The 21,893-nt window shown below is 49.0% G+C and overlaps 1 long non-coding RNA gene across 1 annotated transcript; it reads left to right on the forward strand.

Annotated features, from left to right (window-relative positions):
* Window positions 1-7,011: 7,011 nt before the first annotated feature.
* On the forward strand, window positions 7,012-14,067 carry LOC118351938 (uncharacterized). The gene is made up of 3 exons (XR_004808187.2): window positions 7,012-7,600; window positions 9,308-9,398; window positions 10,237-14,067. It is a non-coding gene; the product is annotated as an uncharacterized LOC118351938 (long non-coding RNA).
* The last annotated feature ends 7,826 nt before the right edge of the window (window positions 14,068-21,893 follow it).

A 21,893-nucleotide genomic window follows, 5' to 3' on the forward strand; every position in this document is an offset into this window, starting at 1 on the left:
TGACCCCCCAGGCGCCCCGTCAGCCAGGTCCCACTCGGACCTCCCGTTCTCGTGGCCCAGGTCAGTGGCGGGGCCTTGACTGACCGCGTGGCCCCTTCTCGTTGCTTCGGGTCATTGATATGTCGAACCTCAGGACTTCAGGAAATGGCAGTGTGTCCGTCTGTAACCGTGTCCTCCTGGATCCCCATCATTTCTTTTTGGGTAAAGGGGGAAATAGAAAGCAAAGGCCCATCTTGTTGGGGAAGCTGACAATGGTTGTCAGCCTACGCGGGTCCTTTGGTGATGAAACAGGGAAAAGCGTGAATTTCAAAATAAGGCGAGAACTTAAAAAAAAAAAAAAAAGTCTTTGGGGTCTGTGTGTGTGTTGAAATGACACGTGGCCTGACGGATGTCTGGCCGCCTGGTCTGACACGCGGGTGTTAGAGAGCTCCGCCCCGCACCCCATCCCACGCGTGTCTGGTTCTCGCTGGTTCAGGGTTCATCCCATCCCTGCTCCTGTATTCCCGCCATATATCTGGGCTTCCGGGACGTACTAGGTGCTCAGCCAATTCGGGGCAACTGTAAGAATGCGGCGGCTTCCTGGGAGCACCCCCTTGTCCCGGTTGTGGCAAGTGTAGTCCTTTTTTTTTGTTCTTTGTATTTTTAATTTATTTTATTTTTAAAATTCTTTTCTTTTTCTTTTTTTTTTAAAGATTTTATTTATTTATTCATGATAGACATAGAGAGAGAGAGAGAGAGGCAGAGACACAGGCAGAGGGAGAAGCAGGCTCCATGCAGGGAACCCGATGTGGGACTTGATCCCGGGACCCTGGGGTCATGCCCTGGGCTGAAGGCGGTGCTAAACCACTGAGCCCCCCAGGGATCCCCTATTTTTATTTTTTATTTTTTTTTATTTTTATTTTTTATAAGTGTGGTCCTTGAAAAGGATTTCCTCTCCTTAAGAAGGAGCACCTGGTAGGTGCTGGCTTGGAGGCTTTCCACACACGCGTTGGGTGTCCTCCTCCAGGAACCCTCCGAGGAGGGGACCCCTGCTCCCATTTGGCAAACAAGGGCCCTGAGACTCGGGGCAGGTGTTTGCAGGTAACTGGGGGGCAGACTCGGGCCTCCTTGGGGTCTCTGTCTCCTCAGGGGCTTCTTTCTGACCTGCCTTTGGAAGTTCTCAAGCCGCCAGCCCCAGCCATGCGCTGGGAGCTCAGAGGGCAGGAGGCCAGCGTGCAGCTCCCCAGGTCTCACGCCGGGGCCGCGGGCAAATCACTGCTGAGTGCTCCCCGGCGTCAGGCCGCTGACCGGCCTCGTGACGAGCCTGTCTCTTTGAAAGGCTCCATATCCACGCGTGGGCTCGGGGTGTGGGTGACAGCGAGGCTTGTCTAGGGACAGGGCCGGGCATCCGGGCTGGGTCAGGGTCTCCGCACACCTGGAAGCGTGGTCGGCACAGCCTAGAGGAGCCCCGGCCCCACACGGGGTGCAGCCCCCCGCAGGCCAGGCGCTGGGCAGAGACGCCCACTGTCCCTGCCGCGGCTGTGCCCATGGGGTGCTTGGGGCCAGGAGCACCTGCTGGGCCCAGTGGGAGGGGCAGGGCCGAGCCCGGGGCGGTTGACGTCTCCCGGGGCCTTTCTCGTGGGGGCCTGGCCCTGGGCCGCCGCGTGTCCCACCGCCTCTCGGAATGAGGACGCCCGCTGGGCTGCGTTGGGTCCAGCCCCCCCGGCCCCCCGGCCGCCCCCGAACCTCACCAGCTCACTATAGCCTGGGGTCCCGGGACTCGCGCCGCTCGGGGGCCATGGCTCGGGGGCCATGGCTCGGCCCGGCAGGGAGGTCACCACTGCGGTCACATGAGGGCTCTGGGGGGCGGCGGGGTGGTAGGAGGAGCTTGTCCCCCCTCGGGTGCGGGCCTCAGTGGACCTGACCTGGCCTGGGTCAGACCCCGCCCCAGGACGTCACGGGTCTGACGGTTCTTAGCTCGCAAACCAGGCAGCTGGTGAGACCTGAGGAGCGACTTGCTCGCCCCAAGGTGTCGCAGGGGTGACGGTGTCGTCTGGCAAACTGAAGTGTCAGGGCTTCCGTGAGGAGATCCCGCCGCCCGGGGTCCCTGCTCCAGAACCCCGCTGAGCCGCCGCAGCTTCCTGCGGGCCTGTGGGGCCTGTCAGGGAGCTCAAGGCCCACTTTCGGCCGTCGTGGCCGCAGAAGCGTCAGAGACCAGTTCTGGCCGCTGGGAGGGGAACTAGAATTACGGCGAGGGCACTGGTGGCCCACCGCATCCCGGGGCCGGGCTACAGCCCCTAAGCTCTGCCCGGGGCGTCCGATGAAGGCCCCCCGGGTGCATGCTGGTTGCTCGCTGCTTGCTGGGTGCTCGCCAGGTGCTCGCCGGGTGCTCACTGGGTGCACGCCAGGTGCTTGCTGGGTGCACGCTGCTTGCTGGGTGCTCGCTGGGTACACGCTGCTCGCTGGGTGCACACTGCGTGCACGCTGGGTGCACGCTGGGTGCTCGCTGGGTGTTCGCTGGGTGCTCGCTGGGTGCACGCTGGGTGCTCGCTGGGTGCACGCTGGGTGCACGCTGGGTGCTCGCTGGGTGTTCGCTGGGTGCTCGCTGGGTGCATGCTGGGTGTTCGCTGGGTGCTCGCTGGGTGCATGCTGGGTGCTCGCTGGGTGCATGCTGTGTGCTCGCTGGGTGCTCGCTGGGTGCATGCTGGGTGCTCGCTGGGTGCTCGCTGGGTGCACGCTGGGTGCTCGCTGGGTGCTCACTGGGTGCTCACTGGGTGCACGCTGGGTGCATGCTGGGTGCTCGCTGGGTGCACGCTGGGTGCACGCTGGGTGCTCGCTGGGTGCTCGCTGGGTGCATGCTGTGTGCTCGCTGGGTGCTCGCTGGGTGCTCGCTGGGTGCATGCTGGGTGCTCGCTGGGTGCTCGCTGGGTGCATGCTGCGTGCTCGCTGGGTGCTCGCTGGGTGCTCGCTGGGTGCATGCTGGGTGCATGCGCACAGGCCCGCCCTGCCCGTCCCGTGCTCCTTTGCACTCCGTTCTCAGCCAGCAGCCAGGAGCTCGCCCAGGTACGCATGCCACCCCCTCCACGCCTGCCCCCACCTTGCCTCTCTCCGCTCCACGGACACAGCTGTCCTCCCGCCTCTCGCGTTGCCCCCCACCGCCGTCCCCCTGACCCCTGCAGGGTGGCCAGGACACTTCGGCGTTCTCTGCAAATGTCCTGCTGCCTGAAAAAAGGCCTTGACCGGGCACCCGCCCCACGGGAACCGCCCCTTTCCCACAACTCCACTCAGCGCAGCACTGCCGGGCCCTATGTGCACAGACACATGGTGTGTGTTTCCTGGTTGGCGGGTCCCTGGCGGTCTCCCAGCTCCAGGCCTCGTTGTCTGCGAGTCCCCCCATGGGCTCCCCGCTGTCTGGCCCGGCGAGTGCTCCGTAAATGTCACAGCTCTTCTTCCACAAATATTTGCTGAATAAATAGATGGAGGAGCCGCGTTGGCCGGAGAGGAGGGGAGGGACGTTGGTCCTGGGCAGGGTGGGGCCAGGAAGTTGATTTCATTTTATTTTATTTTTTCTTAAAGATTTTATTTATTCATGAGACACAGAGAGACAGAGGCAGAGCCCCAGGCAGGGGGAGAAGCAGGCTCCATGCGGGGAGCCCGACGTGGGACTCGATCCTGAGACCCCAGGGTCACGCCCTGGGCCGCAGGCAGACGCTGCACCCCTGAGCCCCCGGGAGTGAGGCAGCCTGGGAAAATGGCCCTGATGGGAGCCCTTTGGCTGTTTTTTCCCCCGCAAAGCGAGCTCCCCTCGCAGGCCTGCAGGCTCCGCGCATGACGTCCGGCCACCCCGACCACGTGGGGTGAAGTGGTCTCCGGCAGGGCCTGGGCTCCTGCAGCGGCTGCCGGCCTTTCCGTGGGGGAGCTCCGGGGGGAGGTGAGGCCACAGAGGCCGCAGCACAGACCAGGGTCCTCAAGCTTCCATGCTTGCGGTGCCCGGGGGTGCCCATCCCCACTCGGCGGCACCGTCCTGAGCTCCGGACACCAGGCCGCAGCCTTCAGACCTCTGAGGCCTGGGATCTGGAGCTGCAGGTGGGACTTGACGGGGGCAGCAGGGGACTCCGACGTGGCCATGGGTGCCACCCCCGCTGCTCCTGGAGGGCCCTGCAGGCCAAGGTACGGGGCCTGCCCCCACGCGGGGACGTCTACATCCCGGGTTTGCCGGCGTGGCTCTGTGCCCACTGTGCGTGTGCTCTGGTGAGCGGGATGCCGCCGTCGAGGCAGCGTCCAGGGCATGGCTGATGCGCCACCAAGACGCAGCCTGGGGATGATCCTTCGAGCCTCTCCTGTAACCCTTGATGCACAGCACCTCGGACTTGGAGGCCGGGCTACTCAGACCCAGCCGGGTGCTTTTCCCTTTTCCAGGTTTGCATTCAGGCCTCCGGGGCGTCTGTGCCCCGAGAGTACCCCAGGCCCGGGAGGCCCCAGCGAGGTGCTCTGCATTCGGACTGCTTCTCCGGACCAAAGGGGCTCTCGGTCTCCTTCATCTCTGCGTCCCTCTGGTAGTCGCAGTCGCCGGCCTTGTCTTCTGGACCCTTCCCTGGAACCTTCCAGCGCCTCAGCCTGCAGCCGCATCCATCGTTAGGCTCCCAGCGCCTTATTGTCCCCGGCACGGGCCTCCCCTGCAGGGAACTGAAAGATGGGAGGGTCTCCGCTCTGGCTCCGTCCACCGGTTTTGGAGGGACAGCTGGGCTTCTGCCGTACCCAAGCCGTGCTGACGGGTACCAGGCCCCAGGCCGGGGAGGCGGCGCTGTGTGGTTCCCGGGAAGCCCTCGGAGATCGTCAGACCCCGTAACCATCGTGGTTTGAGGGTGAATGTACCAGCCATGGCCTCCATCAGCGGTCCTCAGCCCCGGCGGCCCCTGGGAGCTCCCCGAGGAGGACACGTAGCTCGGGCTGCGGGGTCCTCCTCTGAGGTTGGAGTCCTGGGGATCCCTGTAGCTCGGGGGAGGCCGGGAGCACTGACCTGATACGAGTGAGCCCGGCAGGAGCTGGAGAGGTGGCTGTTCCGGGAGTGCCTCCTGGAAGCACCGGGGTTGGGGGCGGCCCGAGGCTTGGAGGCGGCCCCGCATCCTTAAAATGTGGTCCCGGGACCCGAAGCCTCAGCGGCACCCGGGAGCCCGTTGGAAATGGGGATTTGCAGTCCAGGCCTGCTGGGGCAGGAGATCTGGGGCTGGCACCCAGCAACCCGCATGGTAACAGCGCCCCAGGGCATCCTGTGGCAGGCGTGGGCTTGGGACTACCGCGTGCGGACCTGGAGGATGCACCGCGGGGTCTGCTCCTTGCCCCTGCCGGCCCCGTGTCCCGCGGGGTCCCTTATGTGCCCCGAGTCCGTGCATGGAGCCGGTGTTAACCAAGCCTCTATGACGGCTGGGCAGATGGGACAGGACCCCGTCCTTAGGGGACTCGCAGCTGGTCGGGGAGGAAACGTTTCATCTCAAAGTCACAGCCTGGTAGGGACTAAGCGGGGAAACCTCCTGTGCAGGGAGAGAGCAGCACACGGCGGGGCCTCGGCCTGGCTGGGGAGGACGGCCTTCTCCAGAGCCGGGCCCTAAGGTCGGCAGGAGCAGGGCGTGTTTGTGTGAGAGCGGGTGAGGAGGGGAAGGGTACGTGTGAGGGACCCACCGTGGTGCTGAGGGACGCGGGGGCCGGGCTGAGCGCTGGCCAGGGCCCGGGAGCCGAGGTCGCCTGGTGCTGCCGCGGACACGGCGTGGAGCAGTGCGTCCCCCTCCCTGGTGGCTCCCCCCGCGGCCCCCCCGGCGGCCCGCACGGGAGTCTGGTCTTGGCCGGAGCTCCTCGGGCCTCAGGCAGCAAGTCGGCTCACTGTGCAGCAAGGACAGGCCTGGGCGAAGCGGGTCGTCTAGCTGGGGTCGTGTCTGCGGACCCACAGGCACGGGACACACCCGCGAAGTCGCTGCCCCACGGCTGGAGCGACCGCCAGGCGCCCCGGCTTCGGTCGGGCGGGCACGGGCATCCAAGGGCACAGGGAGGCTGCCGTGGCTCGGCGGGGAGCACCGTCGGTCGGCCCCCCGGGCCCTTGGTTCTCCGCGGTGCCGTCTACACTGCGTGGGCCCAGGCAGGACCCGAGAGCGAGGTGCGGCCGCCCCGGGCCCCCCCGGCCCTTCCCACTGCGTCTCAGACCCACCGGGTACTGTGCGCTGGGCACTGCCGAGAGGAGGTGGGGGTTCCGGAGGGAGGGGGGGGCCGAGGAGAAGCCGAGCCAGGCGTGCCCGGCGCGAGGGAGGGGATGTCGGGGCAGCTGTGCGGCAACACCCGTGCGTCCTTCCCTCCCGGGGGCAGGCAGCCGGCTGGGCTCGGACTTCACCTCCTGGCGCCTGGAGCCGCCCTGGGCTGGCGAGGCCATGGAGGACGGGGCGACCAGACAACCGGGGCAGGGGAACAGGACAGCCCGGGGGACAACAGGAAGGGAGGGGGGACAGGACGGGCAGGGGAGCAACAGGGCAGCCGAGGGGGGACAGGACAGCCGGTGGGGGACAGGACAGCCAGGGGGGACAGGACGGGCGGGGGGGGCCAGGACGGGTAGGGGGGCGACAGGATGACCGGGGGGGGTGACAGGACGACCGGGGGGTCAATAGGATGGCCGGGGGGGCAACAGGACAGCCGGGGGGGCAACAGGACGACCGGGGGGGGTGACAGGAAGGCCGGGGGGGGCGACAGGAGGGGCAGGAGGGGGACAGGATGGGCAGGGTGGTGACAGGACGACTGGAGGGGTGCCAGGATGGCCAGGGGGGGCAACAGGACAGCCGGGGGGGGTGACAGGACGGGCAGGGGGGCGACAAGATGACCGGGGGGGTGACAGGACAGGCACGGGGAGACAGGACGGGCAGTGGGGTGACAGGACGACTGAGGGGTCGACAGGATGACTCGGGGGTCGACAGGACGACCGACCGGAGGGGGGGCGACAGGATGGGTGGAGGCGACAGGACAGGCGGGAGGGCAACAGGACAACAGGGGGTGGACAGGACGGGCGGCAAACATCGTGCACCCAGGACAGAACCTAGCGGGCGGTTGAACAAGAAGGGGATGAGCAGGGCGAGGGCCACCTGGGCTGGGCTGAGGGGCTTCTCTGCAGAGAATCGGGGTGCGGGGTCGCCATACACGTGGGAACGACGGCCGACGCTCGTTTGAAAGAACACCCGGGCCGAGATGGCCCACCAGTGAAAAGAAATATTGACCCTTGTTTTGTTTTGCTTTCCCTCCGTGGGTGTTGGCGACCGCGGTTCACCAGGGGGCGGTGACAGCGCGCTGTGCGGCCCCGCGCTCCCCAAACGGGCCGTCCACGGCCTTCGGTGCTTTCGGATCCCGTCTTCGTGGCGTCTTCATCCACTTACAGGCGACGGTGACCCGTGATGGCCAGGCCGAGCTCTCATAGACTCTCACGATCCTCTACTTTGGCCGTTAGTGAATTCTCAAGCTAAAGCAAAAAATTAGGAACTGCCTCTGGTCGTCCGCTCAGGTTCCTGTACCCCCCGGAAAGCTCTTGGATCCGTACGGGTCGTCGCAAGCGGCAAGATTTCTTCCCTCTATGGCCGGGCAGTAGTCCATCGTGGGTTGATTTTTATGAGTTCTTTATATATTTCGGATATTGGGCCCGCCCTTGTCAGACAGACGATTTGCAAATATTTTCTCCCATTTAGTAGGTTGCCTTTTCGTTTTGTTGATGGTTGCCTTCTCCGTGCCGAAGCGTTTTTAGTTTGACGTAGCCCCGCTTATTTTTGCTTTTGTCGTCTTTGGTGTCAGATTAAAAAAAAAAAAAAAAACCGTTGCCTAGACCTATGTCAAGAAGCCTATGGTCTGTTTTCTTTTAGGAGTTTTATGGTTTCAGGTCTTATATTTGTGTCCTTAATCCGTTTTGGGTTCGTGTTGTGCATGGTGAAAGGTGGTGGTCCAGTTTCATTCTTTTGCATGTGGCTGTCCCGTCTTCCCAACACAATTTATTACCAAGTTTTTAATTTAAATCCCAATTTTTACTTACATTTTATTAAAATGCCGTAGTGTTATATTAATTTCAGGGGCACAATATAGCGATGCAACACGTCCTCTGCGCGCACTGTGACAGGTGTTCTCTTAATCCCCGTCACCTGTTTCACCCATCCTCCCCCCGTAACCGTCGGTTTGTCCTCTATATTAAGGGTCCGTTTCTTGGTTTGTCTTCCTTCCCAACACAATTTATTAAAGAGATTGTCTTTTTCCCATTGCACATTCTTGGCTCCACTGTTGATAATTAATGGACCATGTATGGTCCATTGGGTTTATTGGGTTTATTTCTGGGCTCTCTATCCTGTGCCACCGATGTGTTTGTGTTTATGCCACTCCCAAACTGTCTTAATTTCTAGGACTTTGTAGCATTGTTTGAAATCAGGGAGCATGTTGTCATCCGCTTTGTTCTTTCAAGATTGCTTTGGCTTATTCAGGGTCTTTCGTGGTTCCATATACATTTTTCTTCAATTTCTTTCATCAATGTTTTATAGATTTCCATATATAATGTTTTATAGATTTCGCCTCCTTGGGTTAAATCAATCCTAGGCATTTCATTCTTTTTTGATGTGATCATAAAATGAGACTATTTTCTTAATTTCTCTTTCTGATAGCTTATAATTGGTGTATAGAAGTGCAGCAGATTTTTTTTTTGCATATTTTGTATCCTGCGACTTTATTGAATTTATTAGTCCTAATGAGGTTTTCTGTACGTAACATGTCATGTGTAGACAGTGACAATTTTACTTCTTCCTTTCAAATTTGGTGATTTTTATCTTTTTTTCTTGCTTAATTGCTCTGGCTAGGACTTCCAGTACTGCGTGGAATTAAAGTGGTAATAGTGGAAGTCTTGGGGCCCCTGGGTGGCTCAGTCTATTGAGCATCCAAATCCTGATTTCCACGCAGGTCATGATCTCGGGGTTGTGAGACCGGGCCCTACACTGGGCTCCACACTGGGCATGGAGCCTGCTTAAGGTTCCCTCTCTACCCCTCCCCACCCCAATCTCTTTAAAAAAATTAAAATAAAGTGGCTGTAGTGGGAATTCTTGTCTTGTTCTGGATCTTAGAGGAAAAGCTTTCAGCTTTTCGCCACTGAACATGATGTCAGCTGTGGGCTTGTTGTACATGATCTTTATTAGGTCAAAGTATGTTCCTTTTAATCAATTTTGCTGAGAGTGACTTTTTTCCTGTATATTATTTTTAAATGGAAGGCCTAGGGGGTTTATAACAATTTTAAAAAATCATTTCTGATAATTCTATCATTACCGTTGGATAGGACCTTTGCTGCCTGGTTTGAAGATTGAAACTCCATCCTGTAGATTCAGATTCAGGCTGAACTTTGGCGGAAAATTCTCAGAACAAGCATGGTGGGTACATCACCTAGGGAGAGGGCAAGACCAGCTGGTGGATATGCGATGGGGCAGAGGCAATAGAAGCATATGAGACCACGGCAGGGAATAGTGATGGTTCCATTCAACCTATGACCTAAGGCATTTATTATCCCTTACCCCAGGCTAACGAAAACTGTGCGAACTGTCTCCATCCTCCAAATCTAGAATTCTTCTAGAAACCTAGCAGCGCTGGCTGTAAATACTGAGGGTATCAGAAGGCGCTTTACCAACCAGAATTTCGCTTAGATTTTTTTTAAGACTTAAGAATAATGACGCTCATCTTTATAAATTAAATAACGTACTTTAAAATGCCTAGCAAATGGTGGGTATTTGTTGTTTCTAATGGCTGAGTAATATTCCATTGTATACATTCGCTTCGATGTGGATGGAACTGGAGGGTGTGATGCAGAATGAAATAAGTCAATCGGAGAAGGACAAACATTATATGGTCTCATTCATTTGGGGGAATATAAAGAATAGTGAAAGGGAATAAAGGGGAAAGGAGAGAAAATGAGTGAAAATATCAGAGAGGGAGACAGAACATGAGAGACTCCTCGTTCTGGAAACGAACTAGGGGTGGTGGAAGGGGAGGTGGGTGGGGGGTGGGGGTGACTGGGTGACGGGCACTGAGGGGGGCACTTGATGGGATGAGCATTGGGGGTTATTCTATATGTTGGCAAATTGAACACCAATAAAAAAATAAAATAAAATGCCTAGCAATTTCTGTTACTTAGGAGATGCCCCATAAATATGATTTTCTTTCTTTCTTTGCAAAAAAAATGGCATTAATTCCCTCTTACTCATGTGATTTAAGTGTTCTAGGGTGGCGTTTCAGTCCTGGAGAAGCAGCTGCTAAGATGAGATTGGATTTGCAGGAGATTCACTGGGGAAAATCCCTAAGAAGGATAAAGGGGAGAGAGTGTGGAGGCTGGAGAGCTCCCCTGGGACCGGGACGCTCGTCCGACACCTGGGAGAAGAGGAGGAGAGAGGAGAGCTTCAGAGTTTGCTGCAGCTCCGAGAAGGTCTGGGCCAGGCAACAGGGAAGCCCGGAGCCATGATGGCCCAGTAGAGCATCCTGTGATGGGGACAGGCTCCCGGGCTTTGTGTGAGAGCTGCCTCGCTTCACCTGAACCGCTGTGCATCCTCCCGGTACAAGCTGGCAGCCGGCCGTGTTGCCTGCAGCAGCAGCTCCTGGACGGAAGGATTGAACAGTGCATTCCCATAATTGTCAGCCATACAGGGAGTATTTCCCCCCAAATGCACAGCAAAAAACAAACAAAAAAACCCACCTAAAATTTGTTGAGGGCTTCTCACAGATTTCAGGTTATAGCTAAAACCAAACCTTCAGTAGTTGAAGGTTTTTGCAAAGATTTCACTTAATAGCCAGGAGGTAGAAAAAGCCTCTCCTGCGGGACGGTTGAAAGCAGCGCAGCGGCCTGGGAATTCGAGGCTGCCCGGCAGGAGCTAGGCCGATGTCCGGTCCTACAGAGGAGACTGCGAAGTGTGTCACTCTGCGGATGCTCTGTCGCTGAGAGCATTAAGTCTGATAATTAATTCTCCGCTTTTAAGAGATGAGATGACAAGTGCAGCGAGGCCTTGAGCGTGGTGGGATCGCGCTTGAGGATTAGCAGGGTGAGGTGGATGCAGATTTGGGGGGGATCCTGTTTTGTTCCCTGCGCCCCAGGGAGACAGAGGTGGAGAAGCGCGTTCATAGGGGATTTAGAGACCTGGGCTTCGCTTCCGGCATTTTCGCAGATTCAGGTTGCTTGGCGCATCTGGACGTCAGAGTCTCGGGTGGAAACGTGGCAGCTGTCCCGCGGTTCTAACCTGCCAGGGGCAGGTGGGCAAATTTAAATTTTAGGTCGACCGTGAATACCAGGCGTGGGTCCACGTTTTCTGGGGGCCCGACGCTTACATAACCTGTAGGAGCCCCTTTTATTTTTTTATTTTATTTTATTTTTTTAAAGATTTTATTTATTTATTCATGAGACACACACACAGAGAGAGAGAGAGAGAGAGAGAGAGAGAGAGAGAGAGAGAAGCAGAGACACAGGCAGAGGGAGAAGCAGGCTCCATGCAGGGAGCCCGACGTGGGACTCGATCCCGGGTCTCCAGGATCAGGCCCTGGGCCGAAGGGGGCGCTAAACCGCTGAGCCATCCGGGCTGCCCAGGAGCCCCTTTTAGAAAAAGGACAGAAAATGTTTAAAATAAATTGGACGAAGAAACAGATACTTAGAAGAAAGAAAGAAATCACAACAAATTGCAAAACTGAACAAATGGCACAAATCACAAAATCCCGAAAACCTAATATTTTAATGAGCTAAGTACCTGACGCACCTCTGATACTTTATCTCACGTTTTTTGGTTGCATGCTTCTGTCCACCTCTCGAAACGACGACTTTGTAGGACCTGCTACATCATATTATCCCTTAGAAGATAATTTAGACTTTCCTCTAGCATGCTTGATCAAAAAATTCTTTTTTTTCCAGTTTATTGATGTCGACACCTAAAATTAGATTTTCATTGACAGTTAGGATGTGTGAGACCTGTGAGCCCGTGTACTTCAGTTCAAGGTATTGAGTCATTGCTGTAAGTTCGTGTGTCACGGACACAGAAATTCTAACAAATCCTATTTCATGTAATTCTCACAGAAAAGAAACGTGTGGCATATTTTTAATTATAGATACTGTATTTTTGAGTGTATCCTTTAGGGGAGAACTTCTCTTTCGATGAAGCATCTGCGAACGGAAAACTCTTTACAGAGAGAGAATTTACACGTCTGGGGGTTGGAAGGATTTTCCCCAGACAAGCTGGTGGCTGGGAACCTTTCAAACCCGTTTCCTCCGGGCCCCACAAGTGTTTGGGGTGTCGGGTGCCAGAGAACACCGGTTCCAGGGCTAATAGGCCTCGGCTGGGGCTGGTGGGGCCTCCTGGAGGCTGTTCTTACCACTCTTAACAGCAAGCGGATGAGCACTGAGTGTTATTCTGTATGTCGGCAAATTGAACAGCAATAAAAAATAAATTTATTATTAAAAAATAAATAAAAAAATAAAATAAAATAAAATAAAATAAAATAAAATAAAATATGTCTCTTGTAGACAGAAAACAAAACAAAACAAAACAAAAACAAAAAACAGCAAGCGGGGCTCGAGCAGACTCAGGAGGGACAGTCGGGCCACGGAAGTCCATCCCACTAGGCCCCCGAGGAGCGGATCCCCAATTTAACTCCCCTGCAGGGTGTCCCCAGGACGCTGCAAGGCTCTTCCGTTGCCCAGTGGGGGGACTGATGAGGGGAGATTGCTGTCGAGACGTCTGTGTTCGTTAACAACGTGCACTTCCAATCTCTGGCTCCTGCAGGTGTGCCCGGGTACCTGGCTGGCGAGGGCCTGTGGCAAGGAGGACCCTGGTCAGCCCGCCCCGAGATGCCTGCAGGTTTGCAGTGAGACTGAAATGGGAGTTGCTAATGTGAGGGCTGTTCTCCGTTCCTCCAGAATGTTCCCCGGTTGATCTTGCTAAGATACCGAGTACGAGAAAATAGGCGATCGAAGGGCAGAGGAGGTCTCAGGATTAAAATCTGATCTGAATTCTAAAGTTCTGATTTTTTAGTCTCGAAAATAATATCTTCCAGTGATAGACTCTCTTTTCAGGCACAGTATTTAATCCCACGTTGTATTTGTAGAAAGGTGTAACAAGGTCGCAAGGTCAAAGGGCACGAAAGTGAACACGTGCAAACTGCAGTGTCCTTCCCATGTCCCCAACACCCGGATCTGCTTCCCCGCGGGGACCAGCGGCACGGTGTTTCCGGAGGCAACAGCGTCCTGGTCTCTAATGTTTCAGTTTCGGGCAGCCGACAGTTGGGAGCGTGTGTCATTAAATTTGTATTCTTTTTGCATGTTTTACTATACACGGATCTATCTTTGTAGGCTCCCCCTCTTTTTTAAAAAGAATAAATGCAAGCCTACCGTAGGCTTTTTTTTTTGCCTACTCCATGCTTTTTCCTTGACGACTGTGTCTCACTGGGCACGGGGCGACTCAGTGGGTGAGCGTCGGCCCTCAGCTCAGGTCGTGATACCGGGTCCCACGTCCGGCCCCGTGTTGGGCCCCTGCTCAGTGGGGAGTCTGCCCCCTCCCCCTGCTTGGGTGCGTGCTCTCTCTTTCTCTCACATTCTCTGTCAAATTAATAAAATATTTAAAAGAAAAGAAAAAAACGACTTCTAAAGCAAAAAAAAAAATGACTCACGGACTGTTCGTTGTTCATATCAATCAAGAGCTTCCTGGCTCCTGACAGCTGCATGACCTCACACCGCCAGAGCCCATGTGACTCCTCCCCACCAACGGGCACTTGGAGCTCTTGTGATTTCTTTTTCTGTTCTAAGCAATGTTTCGGGGCACAGAGCATCTCTCCTGCAGCAACGCCCGGAGGATAACGTGTGCGTTAGAACTGCTGCTTAGCATCAGCATTCAGGAGCTGCGGCCTTTATGAATGTCTGAAAGCTGCCACCCACACACATGGTCCCAGTAGCCCCTGGCCTGCTGCATACGGCGATGCCTCCGCTCGTTTCCTTGCCAGCAAAATGGGGCTTAAACTCTTTGATCTTTACCAATCTGATTAAAAATAAATTAGTTTTGGAGTGTGGTTTTTCGTGTGCATTCCTTTACTATGGACGCAGCTCCTTTGTTATGAATGTACCCCTTTGACCCCGCTTCTGTTGTCACTGTCTCTCCTGCTTCTCCCTTCCACCTCCGGAGGTCCTCGGGGTGCGTTGGGCCCTCCCCAGGGCTAAGGGCAGCTGGTAAGCAACATAAATTCCCTGGTAAGCTGGGCTCCTTCTCCTGCGTTTCACTGTATTCTTTGGCTCTGGTGATTTTTGTTATTGCTATGTAGGAATTCTGTGTGTGTGTTAAGACACACAGGCGCTAAACCGCTGCGCCACCCAGGGATCCCTCCCTCCTTCTTCTTTCATTTAGCATAATACCTTCTTAAGCTGGGTCTGTCCATGTTGTTGTAAATGACAAGATCTCATTCATTTTTATAGCTGAGTAATATTCCTGTGTGTGTGTGTGTGTGTGTGTGTGTGTGTGTGTGTGGAGATGGGGGGAGGGAGAGGGGGAGGGAGAAAGGAAGGGAGGGAGGGAGAGGGAAAGGGAGGCAGAGTAGGAGGGAGAGGGAGGAAGAGGGAGAGGGAGGATGGGGAGACAGAGATGAGCATCTTGTTTATCCATTCTTCTTCTGATGAGCACTCAGGTTCTTCCAAGCCTTGGCTGTTGTGACTGATGCTACAATAAACATAGGGGTGCACGTATCTTTTTGAATTACTGTTTTGTTTTCTTTGGGTAAATACCAGTAGTGCAATTATTAGATCATGTGATATTTCTATTTTTAATTAAAAAAAATTTTTTTGAGGCATGTCAATACTGTTTTCCACAGTCCGCACCAGTTCACATTCCTACCAACAGTGCACAAGAGTTCATTTTTCTCCACATTCTTGCTAACACTTATTATTTCTTACCTTTTTGATAGTAACCGTTCTGACAGGTGTGAGGTGGTATCTCCTGTGGCTTTGATTTGCATTTCCCTGATGATGGGTGATGCTGAACATCTTTTCATGTGTCTGTTGGCCACCTGGATGTCGTCTTTGGAGAAATGTCTATTCAGGTTCTCCTCCCATATTTTATTTATGTATTTATGTATTTATGTATTTATTTATTTATTATTATTTTTAAAATACAGGTCTTTTTTTTTTAAGATTTTACTTATCCATTCATAGAGACAGAGAGAGGCAGAGACACAGGCAGAGGGAGAAGCAGGCTCCATGCAGGGAGCCCGATGTGGGACCCGATCCCGGGTCTCCAGGATCACACCCCAGGTTGCAGGCAGTGCTAAACCGCTGTGCCACCAAGGCTGCCCTCCTCCTATTTTTTAAATAGATTATTTAATTTATTATTATTATTATTATTATTTGTGTGTGTTTGTGTTTGTTTCTCTTTGTATGTTGTCGTTGTTAACCCCTTATTGAACATATCATTTGCAAATATCTTCTCCCATTCAATATTTGCCTTTTCATTTTGTTGGTTTCCTTTGATGTGCAGAAGCTTTATATTTTGGTGTAGTCACAATAGTTTATTTTTGTTTATCTTTCCCTTGACTGAGAAGACCTATCTAGAAAAATGTTTCTAAGGCTCATGTCCAAGAGATTACTGCCTTTATTTTCTTCTAGAAATCTTATGGTTTCAGGTCTCATATTTAGGTTCTTAACCCATTTTCAGTTTATTTTTGTGGATGATGTAAGAAGTAGTCCAGTTTCATTCTTTTGCATGTTGCTGTCCAAGCACCATTGGTTGAAAAGACGGTCTTTACCCTCATTGTATAGTCTTGCTCCCTTTGGCATAGATTAATTGACCATAAGTCATGGTTTATTTCTGGATCTGCTATTCTGTTCCATTGATCTGTATGTCTGTTTTGTGCTGGTACCATACTGTTTCGATTACCACAGCTTTGTAGTGTATCTTGAAATCTGGAATTGTGATGTCTCCAGCTTTGCTATTCTTTCTCAGGATTCCTTTGGCTATTCAGGGTCTCTTGTGGTTCCATACAAATTCTAGTATTATTTGTTCTTCTGTGAAAATGCTATTGTTGTTTTGATGAGGATTGCATTGAGTCTGTAGATTGCTGTGGGTAGTATTGGCATTTTAGAAATTTTAACTCTTCTACTTCATGAGCTTCAAATGGAATAGTTTTCCATTTGTTTTATGTCCTCTTCAATTTCTTTCACCAATGTTTTGTAGTTTCAGAGTACAGGCTTTTTACCTCCTTGGTTAAGTTTATTTCTAGGTATTTTATTCCTTTTGGTGCAGTTTTTATCTTAATTTTTCTTTCTGCTGTTTTGTTATTAATGAATAGAAACAAACCAACTTCTGTATATTAACATTGTATTCTGTAACTTCACTGAATTCATTATTTCTAATAGTTTTTGTTTTTTTTTTTGTGAAATCTTTAGGATTTTCTATGTATGGTATATCAGGTCATCTATAAATAGTGACAGTTTTACTTCTTCCTTACCAACTGGGATACATTTTCTTTCTTTCTTTCTTTCTTTCTTTCTTTCTTTCTTTCTTTCTTTCTTTCTTTCTTTCTTTCTTTCTTCTTTCTTCTATCTACCTATCTACCTATCATCTCTCTATCTAATGGCTGTCACTAGGATTTCCTGTACTATGTTGAATAAAAGTGGTGAGAGTGGACATCCCTGTCTTATTCCTGATCTCTGAGGTAAAGCTCACAGTTTTACACCATTGAGTATGATGTTAGCTATGGGTTTGCCATATATGGCCTTGATTATGTTGAGGTGTATTTTCTCTAAACCCACCGTATTGAGAATTTTTGACATGAATGATATTGTACTTTGTCAAATGCTTTTTCTGCATCTATTGAGATGATCTTTAGCTTTGTTAATGTGACATGTCAGTTGATTGTGGATATTGAGCCATCCTTGCATCCCTGGAAAAAATCCCACTTGATCATGGTGAGTGATCCTTTTAATATGTTCTTGAATGTAGTTTGCTAAAACTTTGTTGAGGATTTTTGTGTCTGTGTTCATGAGGGATACTGGCCTTTCATTTTCTTTTTTTGTAGTCTGTCTGGTGTTGGTATCAGGGTAATGCTGACCTTATAGAATGTATTTGGAAGCTTTCCTTCCTCTTCTATATTTTGGAATAGTTTGAGAAGACAGTTACTAACTTTTCCTTAAATGTTTGGTAGACACTGTCCTGGATTTTTGTTTGTTGTGAGTTTTTTTTTTTTTTATCACAAATTCACTTTTGTTACTAATTGGTCTGTTCAGGTTTTCTATTTCTTTCTGATTTAATTTTAGAAGGTTATATGTTTCTAAGAATTTATCTATTTCTTCTAGGTTGTCCAATTTGTTGGCATATCATTTTTTCATATGCTTTGTATTTCTCTGGTATGTGTTGCTGCTTCTCTTTCATTTCTAATATTGACTCCTTTCTCTGTTTTTCTTGGTGAATTGGGTAAGGATTTATCCATTTATCTTTTCAAAGAATAAGCTCTTGAATGTATCGATCTTTTCTATTATTTTAAGTCTCTATTTCTGCTCTGATCTTATTTATTTCTAAATTTGGGCTTTGTTCTTCTTTTTCTAGTTCATTTAGATGTAAGATCCGATAGTTTGAGTTTTTTGTTTCTTAAGATAGGCCTGTATTGCTATAAACTTTGCTCTTAGAACTGTTTTTTTGCTGTTTCTCACATATTTTGTACTATTGTGTTTTCATTTTCATTTTTCTCTATGTATTTTTTCTTTGTCTTCATGTATTTTTTAAAAATTTCTTTTGATTTCTTTGTTGACATATTGGTTGTTTAGTAGCATGTTGTTTAGCCTCCATGTGTTTGTGTTTTTTGTAGGTTTTTTTTTTTTTCAAGATTTTATTTATTTACTCATGGGAGACACAGAGAATGAGAAAGAGACACAGGCAGGGGGAGAAGCAGGCTCCCTGTAGGGAGCCTGATGCAGGACTGGATCCTAGGACCCCGGGATCCTGACCTGAGCTAAAGGCAGATGATTAACCACTGAGCCACCCAGGCATCCCTGTTTGAGAGCTTTTATCATGAATAGTTTTGAGTTTCATTTAATGCTTTTTCTACATCTATTAAGATGAAAGATTAAAAATCATACAATTGTTCTATTAATGTGATGTATCACATTGATTTTGTGGATGTTGTGCCATACTTGCATTCCTGGAATTAATCCCACTTGATCATGATGTATGGTCCTTTTAATATATTTATTTAGTTTGCTAATATTCTGCTGAGGATGTTTGCATCAATGTTCATCAGAAATATTGTTATTATTTTTTAAAACGATTTTATTTATTTATTCATGATAAACATAGAGAGAGACAGAGAGAGGCAGAAACACAGGCAGAGGGAGAAACAGGTTCCATGCTGGGAGCCCAACATGGGACTTGATCCCAGGACTCCAGGATCATGCCCTGGGCCAAAGGCAGGTGCTGAACCGCTGAGCCACCCAGGGATCCCTCATCAGAAATACTGATCTGTAATTTTCCTTCTTTCAGTCTATATGTAGTAATCAGGGTAAAGCTGGCATCTTAAAATGAGTTTGAAAGTATTTATTCTTCTTCTATTTTTTAGAAGAGTTTGGAAAAAAATTGGTACAAATTTTTTCTTTAAATGTTTGGTAGAATTCATAAGTAAAACTATCTGGTCTTGGCCTTTTATTTGTTGGGAGGTTTTTGATTACTGATTCAATTGCTTTACGAGTTATCAATCTGTTTACATTTTCTGTTTCTTCCTGTTACAGTCTGGTATACTTTACATTTCTAGGAATTTATCCATTACTTCTAGTTTGTCCAAATTATTGGCATATAATTTTCCCTCATTTCTTATGTATCTTTGTATCTGTGTATCAGTTATAACATTTTCTCTTTAATATCTGAGTTTGAATCTTCCTTTTTAAATTTAATTAAATATTTGTCCCTTTTTTATCTTTTAAAAAGCAAGCTCTTAGTTTCTTTTTTTTTAAAGATTTTATTTATTCATGAGAGACACACAGAGAGAGGCAGAGACACAGGCAGAGGGAGAAGCAGGCTCCCCTCAGGGAGCCCAATGTGGGACTCGATCCCCTGAGCCAAAGGCAGACACTCAACTGCTGAGTCACCTAGGAGTCCTGCTCTTAGTTTCATTGATTTTTTTCTTTTGTCTTTTTAGTCTGTATCTCACTTATCTGTGCTCTGGTCTTTTTTTTTTTTTTTTTTTTTTGTGCTCTGGTCTTTATTTCCTTCCTTCTAACTTTGGTATTAGTTTGTCCTTGTTTTTCTAGTTCCTTGAGGTGTAAAAGTTAGGGTTTTTTTTTACCTGAGCTTTTTTTCTTTTTTAACTGAATGTAGGTGTTTATTGTTATGAGCTTTTCTCTTAGAACTGCTTTTGCAGCATCCCATAATTTGGGTATGTAGTATTTCCATTTTCATTCATCTCAAGGTATTTTTAAAAATTATCTGTTTGAGTGCTTCTTTGATTTATTGGTTGTTCAGTAGCATGCTGTTTAATCCCTACTAATTTGTGAATTTTTCAATTTTCATGTAATTGATTTGTAGTGTCATATCACTGTGGTTGGGAAAAATGCTTGATATGATTTCAGTCTTCTTAAATTTATTGAGACTTGTTTTGTGGTCTAACATACACTCTATCCTGGAGAATATTTTATGTGTACTTGAGAAGAATGAATATTCTGCTATGGTTGGATGGAATGTTTCATAAACATCTGTTAGGTCCATCTGGTCTGAAGTATAGTTTAAATCCAATGTTTCCTTATTAATTTATTTGGATGATTTATTCATTGTTTAAATGGCATGTTTAAGTCCTCTACTGTTATTGCACAGCTATTTCTCCCTTCTGGTTTGTTGCTATCGTCTTTATATATTTATGTGCTCTTCTTTTGACTGTTAAATATTTACAAATGTTACCCTCATGTTGCTTTGACCCCTTTATCATTGTACCTTTGTCTCCCATTTCACTGTCTTAAGTTTATTTTGTCTGATAAAGTGTGCCCAACCCTGCTTTCTTTTGGTTTCTATATGCATGGAATATCTCTTACAATCCCTTTCACTTTCAGTCTATATGTATCCTTAAATCCAAAGTGAGTCTCTTGTAGGCAGTGTATGGTTGGGTCTGGGCTTTTTGTTGTTGTTCATTTTTTAACCCAGTCAGCCACTCTGTATCTTTTGTTTGGAGAACCTAGCTTATTTACTATTAAAGTAATTATTGATAGGTATGGACCTACTTTTGCCATTTTGTTAAATGCCTTCTGACCATTTATAATGTCTTCATTCCTCCTCTATTCTTTGTGTTTTCTTTTGTGATTTCATTATTTTCTGTGGTGGTATGCTTAACTTCTTTTCTCTTTCTCTTTTGTGTATCTATCACAGGATTTTGCTTTGTGGTTGCCACAAAGCTTACATTAAGCATATTTATAATAGCATATTTTAAGCTGATGACTTAAGTTCAAATGCATACTAAAGCCTATATATTTATAAGACACTCCCATGTCATATATTATTGATGTCACAATTTATATTTTTTATTTTGTGTATGTATCCTTTAATTATTATACTTATTTTAACTACTTTTGCCTTTTATCCTTCATACTAGATTTATAAGTGATTTATCCACCACAATTACAGCATTAGGGTATTCTGATTTTAACTATATATTTACCTTTGCCAGTGAGATTTATACTTTCATAGATTTTTTTTTTTTTTTTTTGCTACAAATCAGTATTCTTTTGTATTAGCTGGAAGAGGTCTCTTTAACATTTCTAGTAAGGCTGGTCTTAGTGGTGACAAACTCCTTCAACTTTTGGTTGACTTGAAAACTCTCCTTCAGTTCCAATGGACAGCTTTGTGGGATAGAGTATTATTGATTGGCACAATTTTTCTTTCAACACTTTGAATATATTGTGCCACTCTCTTCAGGCCTGCAAAGTTTCTGCTGAAAAATCTGCTGATAATTTTTGGGGGGCTCCCTTGTATATAACAAATTGTTTTTCTCTTGCAGCTTTTAAGAGTCTTTTTTTGTCTTTAACTTCTGACAATTGAATTATAATATTTCTGGTGTGGATCTTTTTAGTTTCATTTTATTTAGAGCTTTCTGGCTTTCTGGTATCCTTTTTTTTTTTTTTTAAGATTTTATTTATTTATCCATGAGAGACACACACACACACGAGAGAGAGGCAGAGACACAGGCAGAGGGAGAAGCAGGCTCCATGCAGGGAGCCTGACGTGGGACTCGATCCCAGGTCTCCAGGATCAGGCCCTGGGCTGAAGGCGGCGCTAAACTGCTGAGCCACCGGGGCTGCCCCTCTGGTATCCTTTTTTGTACTTGATCTAGTCAGCTGCTAAACCTTTCCATTGAAATTTTCAGTTCAGTTAATGTATTCTTTAGCTCTTTATTTTCTATCGATGTTTGCTTACCTTTTCTATCTTTTTGTTGAAATTTTCACTTTGTTCATTCATTGTTCTCCTGACCTCATTCTCTTTTGACCATTATTTTAAACTCTCTATCAGGTAAATCATTTTTCTCCATTTCATTAAGGTCTGTTTCTTGAGTTTTATTATTTTCTTTTGTTTGTAACCTGTTCTTCTGTTACTTCATTTTTCTTAACTCTATTGGTTTCTGTGCATTGCCTAAAACAGCTACCTTTCTCAGTCTTGATAGGATGGTCTTGTGTAGGAGATGAACTGGGCTTATCTCTTGTTTGTTGTTTGTTTTCTCAAAATTTTGTGATTGTCCAAGCTGCATCTTTGTTCATAGTGGCTCCCAATAATGAGGGTATTCTGAGGCTTGTCAGTATTTCAAGAGAAGGATCTCAGTTAACACTTAGACGCAGGCTGATTGGAAGCCAGACCTTCAGGCAGCAACTTTTAAAGTATGTAAATAAACCT

Source organism: Canis lupus, chromosome 22 (genome assembly GCF_003254725.2).
Source record: "Canis lupus dingo isolate Sandy chromosome 22, ASM325472v2, whole genome shotgun sequence".
Taxonomy (NCBI): Eukaryota; Metazoa; Chordata; class Mammalia; order Carnivora; family Canidae; genus Canis; species Canis lupus.